Here is an 8,837-nt window from a genome sequence, read left to right on the forward strand (position 1 = left end):
ATAAATCACAAGCAAATTATTTAATTTAAAATGTATTACAATTTGAGAAAATTATTTATATCTCGGGAACTATTCATCGTATAAGGTTCAATAAAAAAACAATTTTGTAGGGAATTTAAAAATCTTTTTATTTGATAATAAGTACTTTTTACATAGGAGTAGCCAAATCTGAAATATTTACATAAAACTTTAAAGAAAAAATTTAGTTAAAAAATAAAGGGAAACATTTAAAAAATCGTATCTTGCAAACTATTGGTCGTACAAGAATGCGTAAAAAATAATTTTGTAGGGAATTCAGTAACCCCTATAATTTTCATAAATATTATAAAAGTAGCCAGATCCGAGTGTTACGTCCAGATTCGACAGTTCTTTTCTTTGATTAGAATTTTAGTAATTGCTAAATTAAAAGTTATTAACAAATAATACCGATAGACAATCTGCTTTTACCAGGAAGTTACAATAGTGACGAGCCGAATAACTTGCCTAAATTAATATTCCATTCGAGACGAAGTTAATATAATATAAAGATTATTGAAATATTTGAACCAAGTATCGAATAGCACAAACTTTATCCCGAGGAACAGAAAAAGTAAATAGATTAAGAATTACAAATTGAAACAGCAGCTGTCTGTAATAAATGACACATGTGGCTCTAAACTATTGAACATCCGGCAAATGATCGATGACGGAAGTTGTTTTAGACACATATTCCAGTATCCCATTTCACAATCGATATCCTAATACTAGATTAAAACATATGCGAGGCCTGCTAACTCGCGAATATAAAAAGGAGACTCTTCGCGAACAGTCAGTCAGTCAAACTCCATTTCCGACACGAAACTTTGTCAGTTCGCGACTATATCAATTATTTAGCAAGCCGACACTCTGTCGGTCCACAATTATATCGTTCCACCGATTTTAGTAGTGAGCCGTGATCAGTTCGATCAAGCGATCTTGTTCGTTTATTACTATCAAGTGACTCGACCGAAGCCGCCAAATCGCTGGGTCAACCTTCCCCTTGGAGTCGTACAATCACAGATCGAACCTCCGGCAGTCATCTTCGAAAAGCCGAAATTTACAGAGTAGCAGTAAGTCTCTCCTTTCAATTACTTACTTCGGGAATCTTACCAGATCACTCTCTAAAAAAACTCTTAAACAATTCTCCTTTCAGTGTTTGCACTCTTAGTTTTTCTCTTCCACAGCGCACTTATCATCTATATCCTCCTACATTCATCGATTTCTTCGATGAAATCTGCATCCTTTTAAAAATCTAATCTGAGAACTTCACTCTCTCCCTTCTCTTTTTCTACGCAGAGTCTGACAATTAAACAGTTCTTTTTTTATTTAAATCATAGTGAATGATCGACGCGTACACGCCTTCCCCATGTGACTAAACGCCAGTACGAAAACTATGTATATACTCGTATGAACCCATGGGATAACCCGCGGAGTGAGAGGCTGGGGAGTAAACTGGGCGAGAGGGATATTGTAGTGCAGGGGGGCACCCAATGAGCGAGCTGCATTTGCCACCTCTCGCAGTTTTCCTCCCCGGCCCCCGGCCCCACAGGCGCATGTGTAAGCTCGTGACGTCACAGCATGACGTGGTGGCAGCGACAGATCTTGCGAGCTCGAGGGCAAACGCGCGACTGAGGAAATTCGCGGTTGATTCGTTTCTTTTTTCCCGTCATTAGATTTTTTCTCCGTCGCACGCACCGTCTTCGCTCTCACTCGCACCGACGGATTATGGCGCGTATTTTTTTCATGTTTCGCGATGACATCTTATTGCGTATTAGATTTGTTCTTCCTCGCACTCACTGTCTCACTCGCAATTATGCTGCTCTCCGTCGCACGCATTGTCTCACTCGCACTTATGAACGCGTACGCTCTCACTCGCACTTATGGTGCGTACGCTCTCGTTCGCACACGGACGGATGCGCATTGTTTTACTTGCAATTATGGTGCGTACACTCTCGCTCGCACATCAACGTATCTGCACTGTCTCACTCACACTTATGGGTGCGTACGCTCTCGTTCGCACTCATGCCGCGTATTTAAAGATGATACTTTATTGCGTTTTAGAGAATTTTTTCAAAGACACTGTTCCCCTCTACGCGATGACACCTTTACTGCCGCGTTTTTTTTTGTTTTTTGCGTAGGAAGAGAAAATCTTATAGAATACCCCAATTAGGTAATCCTCCTGAGGGAATTTGAACCTAATCCGGGGAAGACACCCATTATCGCGTACGATGAGCGTGTTGGATTCAGACTTCATCCGGTGGATGAAAATTTCCATCCAGCCCGGTCTGCCTACCAACTAAAAACTCTCTCTGTCACCGGACATTACTCACACATTTTTTTATTTTTTATTCACTAGTGTTGTATCCATTATCGTTTAATGCGTCTTTGGTAGCGTTCATGATTTGGTCAGAATTCACACTCTGATCGCTGCAATATCCATTATCGTCTAAAGCGTTCTCGTTAACGTTTAATTCTTCAAAATTTACGTCTTCGAGCACTTCGTTGACGATGTTCCACAGGTCTTCTTCTACCATGTTCTGGATAACACTATATTTTCCATACTGAATAATTTCTCACTGAACACAAATGACAGATTGACAGGTGTGCATTTTATACGAGGTCTGGCTATTAAATAACGAGACTGCGCGCGCAGAAGGCGTCCTAGAGGGGTAGGGTGGGAAACGAATGCAGCATTGGATAGCTGGAAGTGTCTACTATTCCAGTACGAAAACACGTTTTTGTCGCAGTAGTAGTATTTTTTCTATAGAGGTTAGAAACGAACTTGTTTTTTCTCGTGCCAATAACAATGTGTGACGAAAAACACGAGCAACGGATCAATGTGAAATTTCTCGTTAAATTAAAAAAAACTCCGACTGAGTGCTATAAGTTGTTGAAAGAGGCCTATGGTGAGAATTCTCTATCTCGTGCGCGTGTTTTCGAATGGTATAAACGGTTTTCTGAAGGCCGAGAGAGCACCGAAGATGACCAACGTCCAGGTCGACCTGTCTCTGTTTCAACTCCGCAAACAGTGACCAAAATCAATGAAATTGTGCGCGGAGATCGTCGTATGAGCATTCGGATGATTGCTGAGACTGTAAACGCCGATAAAGAAACTGTCAGAAAAATTTTACATGACGAATTAAACATGAAGAAAGTCTGTGCGAAGTTGGTCCCAAAAAATTTGACCCCTGACCAAAAGCTCGTCCGTCAACAGATCTGCTCAGATTTTCTTGAGAGGTTAGATGAAGAGCCTGAATTGATGGAAAACATCATCACTTGCGATGAAACCTGGATATTCCAATACGATGTTGAAACTAAGCGGCAATCCATGCACTGGAAAACTCCTGCATCGCCAAGAATGAAAAAAGCAAGGATGTCGAAATCAAAATTTAAAGCCATGCTAATCGTTTTTTTCGACATCAACGGCATCGTGATGACTGAATGGGTTCCAGAGGGTCAAACTGTAAACCAAACTTACTATTTGACAGTTTTGGCAACACTGCGAGAGCGAGTTCGTAAGAAACGGCCGGAGTTGTGGAAAAACAAGTCGTGGATCTTACACCAGGACAACGCACCTGCCCATAACGCGCTGTCTGTGAAGCGTTATTTAGCCGCTAGAGGCACTCCAGTGCTCGAACACGCGCCGTACTCGCCTGATTTAGCACCCTGTGACTTTTTCCTGTTTCCGAAGATCAAGTCTGCCTTAAAAGGAACCCGGTTCGAGTCGATGGAAAAGGTGAAGCGAAAATCGGCGGAGCTCCTAAATGCTCTTACAAAAGAAGACTTCCAGCATTGCTTTGACCAATGGAAAAAACGAATGGAACGGTGTGTGGCGAGGGGAGGGGAGTACATTGAAGGGGAGCATTCAATTGTAGAATAATTTAAAATAAAACTCTTTTTCATAAGCAGTCTCGTTATTTAATAGCCAGCTCTCGTACACAGTCTCGTACAAAGAACGATATTATATCGTAAAGGATGTGATAAGAGTCACTGATGAGGCCCCCGCATTGTTTCGTTCATTTTTCTCTTCTCTTTTGCTCATTCTTACATCATTCTTTAATATAAAAAATTGCGTTAGCGCGAGTGAAAATCATACATCATTTCTTTTTTCTCCGTTATTACTTTAAGTATATATGTATATAAAGATAAGGATATAAAATAATTTTTTATATTTTAAAATATACTTTATTGTTAAATGAATACGTACATAATTAATGCTCTCCGAAGATCAGAGCGATCAATTTGCATTCAATTATATCATTGTGGTCGAAGGATTCGTTATCGTACATCGTTTTTTAGCATGTTCGCAGATTCCGTGACAGTGGATGCAATAGCGAGAAATCGCGAAAATTGTTTGTCGACATTATCGATTATTGCGGTTAAGGAGGAAATAAGATTTACACAATATTCGAGATTAAATAAATTGAGTACAGTGCTTTTCGACATGGACAGACGAGCTGTACTTGTTTCTAGACGCAGTATTGGTAGATTGTTGATTCGTCCGAAGCGTAATGTTAGATTTCCAACGTACATCGGGCACGGCACGCGTATTCCTCTATTATTCTCATCGTACTACAAAAGGGACAAAATGATGTGTTTTTGTTCGAGAAGCTCTCTCCAGACATCCGGTAAAAGCGGGCTCTCTTTACTGTGATAATTCCCCAAAATGATGGTTACATAAGAAGGGAGTTTGACATTGATACCGATGTTCAAGTATTTGTAGCCAGTTACAGTTAACGGATATCTTCGAGAATGCGTATAATAGGACAATGTGCGATTTGATGTCTGTAACTAAAGAAAAAAAAATTAGTAGCTGGAAAAAATAGACGCAAAGAAAAAATACTCACTTATCTGATTTGTTTTCTTTATCTGGATTTTCACCATTCAAATCGTCGAATGTTTTCCTCTTCTTCACTCTTTGTTCGTCACGATCATCCTGTTTCATGAGATAATTTTCGATGTCAGTGTTTTGTCGCAGTATCGTCATGATCGGAAAGCTTGGAAAGTACGTACAAAAACGATGTTGTCGGAATGATTCGTACTGATAATGTAAAACTATTATAGTATGTATTATAGTATGTATTATATATGTCCTTCCATCCTTTCTTCCCTCCTCCTCCTTCTTCTTACGTCGCATTGTGTATGGTATGTATCACTCGATCAAATTAGTTGACCTAAGATATTCTGCCTTCATCGCAATAATCCATCTCTCGAACATTCGATGTTGAGTACGTTTATATTAAATGTACCAGTCTCTGTTACAGTTCTCGTTAAATTTGTAAAATTGTTGTTTTTTGGCAAAGTAAATATTACCATCCATATATCGGAAGGTCAAGGTCGGAGCTGACGGTATTCTTAGGAATATCGTTTGTAACGATTGATACGAGCAAACGCTCATACTACATTCGTCTATCTGCGTCACATTGTTATTATCGAAGATTGCATAGGTTTGTCCTCTGTTAGTATTTACTACGGTCTTGATCAAAATGTTCGTGGGAAATCCGAGACTCGAGAGACGTTCTGGCCAACCTTCTTTCAATTTGAAACTGGGATAATCCACCATGTAAATCATATTATTTACAAACAGTACTATTTCACCCGAAGGCCTTTGATATGCGGCTGATAAGAAGAAATTATCCGAAAGGAAATTCATGTAGCTGTTTAGTACTTATGGTCCGTCGTATTTTTTACCATCTGATCAAATTGACCCGGATTGGTTAAAAAAAACAACAATTTTATGTATTTTAATACAAATCTTTATGATCGCCTTCAAAATAGCCTCCTTCTGAGCCAATACAAGCATGCCAACGATTAATCCAATTTTCCATACACTTCTTATAGGCCTCGGTCGGGATGGCCTTTAGTTCCTTCAGCGAATTTCTTTTTATGGCCTCAATCGATTCATGGCGCGTTCCCCGGAGCGGATATTTGAGTTTCGGAAACAGAAAAAAGTCACAGGGAGCCAAATCTGGCGAATACGGTGGCTGAGCGATGACTTTTATTTCGTGTTTGGCCAAAAATTTAGTCACAATCAGGCTGGAATGTGACGGCGCATTATCGTGGTGAAAAATCCATGAATTGTCTGCCCACAAATCGGCCGTTGAAGCAAAAAATGTGTTGAGTCGATCCATAAGAGATGTTGAGAGCTTCTGCTATCTCTCTAATGCCAACACGACGATTTTCAAGCACAATTTCCTTCACTTTTTCCATGTTATCGTCGTTAACAGAGGTGGATGGACGACTCGCCTGAGACAAGTTTTCTACGACCTCACGACCCTCACTGAATCCTTTATGCCACTCAAATACTTGCGTTCTCGATAGAGTAGACTCCCCAAAACACTTCTGTAACATTTTCAATGATTCCGTAGCCGTAATTCCATTGGAAACACAAAATTTCAAGCAAACTCGTTGTTCAATTTTTTTTTCAATAGTAAAAATCGCCAGAGAAACTTTTTGCGTCGTAAACAAATGGCTGCCAAACACACACTAACTGACGTATCCCGCTTAAATTTCACACGAATGTCAGAGAAGGTTGTACCAATCTAGAAAAAAAAAATTTTTACCGATTTAATTTACGCGCGCGGTTTAAATGGACCAGTCCGGGTCAAATTTGATCAGATGGTATATTTATCGACCATACGTAGCGTTGATACGTGACGAATATTCGATGATGTAATACCAACACCGTATCCACATATTGTAAAGTATAGAGATTTATGTACTCGGATTTATTCGTCGTAATTTTGGTAGTTGTGTAGTTGTTGTTAGTCTTGGATTTTTAATTTCATAGAGTTGTTGAATGGCTAAAATGTCCTCTACGTTCAGTTTAACGATTTTATTATTATTATTATATTTACTGGAAAATGTGAACATTATGGAATCTTCACGCAAACTGTGTGATAATTTTAGTGCGTGTCCTATTTCGTGTGTTAACGTGTTAAGCAAATATTCCTTGTTAACAGCAGGTTTTTCGTTTAGGTACGAGGGTGAATCAAATATTAACCGGAATTCTTTTTTAATATTTATTTATTTATAAAACAATACAAAAATACTGTTGATTATTTTTCTACATAGTCTCCTTCACGCTCTACACATTTTTCCCAGCGGTTTGGAAGCTTGTTAATTCCTTGCTCGTAGAAACTTTGAAGTTGAGTCACCAACCAATTGCGCACGAATTCCTCAACATCTTGATCGTTGTCAAATCGCAATCCTCCAAGAGCATCTTTCTCGTCCACTCTTAAACTTTTTGGCCCAATCAAACACTTGAGTTTTAGACAGAGTATCATCCCCATACTGAACCTTCAATCGAGTCAAAATTTCGCACGGTTTAACGCCTTCCTTAGTTAAAAACTTTATTATAACCCGTTGTGCAACGGACGCTGGAACCTGTTGCTCACTCATAGCTGTACTGGCGAATTGACTGAGTCAAACAGCTCACCAAGCGTTTTCCCCACTCCTGATACACTACACTACAAGAACCTACACTGTGAGAGCGCTCGTGGTTGGCTAAGAAAAGTATTTGTAAAATTCCGGTTTATATTTGATCCACCCTCGTATATATGTCACGGTTCTGCACTGTCTACGTGTATTTCAGCGGTGTAATTGGAAACGTTCGAAGGATAGAACGCGTGAGCGAGTACTCCACCAGGTCCATCGAACGAAGTGGAGCAAATTTCTTCGTTACGTTTACGATGGGCGTACGTGTGTGTGCCACTGCGATAAGATATTAAGATGTCGGGATTTAATGTTTTACGTTCACGATAAAGACGAATTCGCTGCCCATAGCGAGAACGCGAATGCCGTAGTTTTCAAGGTCTGCGCATCCGTTAATTGGAAATTCCACGTGAGATGTGTTTTCGCCCATTTCCTCCTATCTGTATTATGCTCGTGGTGTAGAATGCTCCGGGAGACCACATCGTGGTTTATGCATTTGATGCATATAATTATTCAATGTACTATTACCTTGTATTTGATAATATTCTTGAAACAACGAAATCGCCTGTTTAATTTCTCCCTCTTCGATCGATAATTGCGTATTGTTTTCCACGTTACTGAAATAATCGTGGCAAAGTAAGAGTCAACGCATTTCTCTGAAAAAAAATCATACAGATAAAGGACAAGGAGTAAGTTAAAAATACAAAAAATAATAATAAAAAAAAGAGAAAAGAAATATATTGAAACAATAGGTAAAGGTGATAATAAATTAAAAAACATAATTTATTTATGAAGAGTCCTTGAATTGTTCTTAATGAAATAACCGTACTTTTGTAGATACAGAATTATTTCAGTATCTGTACGTTGACGATTCGTCGCTATCGTCGTCTTCGTTGTTGTCATAGTAATTGTAACGAAGACGATGATGATGAACGCGAGAGACATCGCGATGTAGCACAAGTGTACGATAAGCATTAATAAACGACGTGTACTCGAACGCTTTTTCAATAGTAAGGAATCGCGTTTCGTGATTTTTGTATATACGACATGCAGTAGAAACGATAAAACGTTCTATCAATAGTAATGAATCGCGTTTGGTACTTTTTTATATTTCCAGATCAGACTCCTATCTATCTAAGAGGAAAGGGATATAATATATATTTAACGGAATATGTGTTTTTACATTATAAATACAATACGATAGTGTGAAATTTGATAAAGAAGGAAAAAATGGAATCGTAATACAATATACGAGGTCTGTTCAAAAAGTATCGCGAATTTTGAATTTCCGCGGGTTACGTATATTCGATTTTCGATTTTTTTGTGGCGTTATGTTGGTACTCATGTCTCTCACTTATGCCGACAAGTTCGGCCATTTTGAATGT

At 38.9% G+C, this 8,837-nt stretch overlaps 2 pseudogenes; both read right to left on the minus strand.

Moving 5' to 3' along the window:
• Nucleotides 1-4,532: 4,532 nt before the first annotated feature.
• LOC108755444 lies at nt 4,533-5,005 on the minus strand (annotated as a pseudogene).
• Nucleotides 5,006-5,100: 95 nt separating this feature from the next.
• On the minus strand, nt 5,101-5,821 carry LOC108755316 (annotated as a pseudogene).
• Nucleotides 5,822-8,837: the final 3,016 nt, after the last annotated feature.

This window comes from Trachymyrmex septentrionalis, unplaced genomic scaffold (genome assembly GCF_001594115.1).
Source record: "Trachymyrmex septentrionalis isolate Tsep2-gDNA-1 unplaced genomic scaffold, Tsep1.0 scaffold123, whole genome shotgun sequence".
NCBI lineage: Eukaryota > Metazoa > Arthropoda > Insecta > Hymenoptera > Formicidae > Trachymyrmex > Trachymyrmex septentrionalis.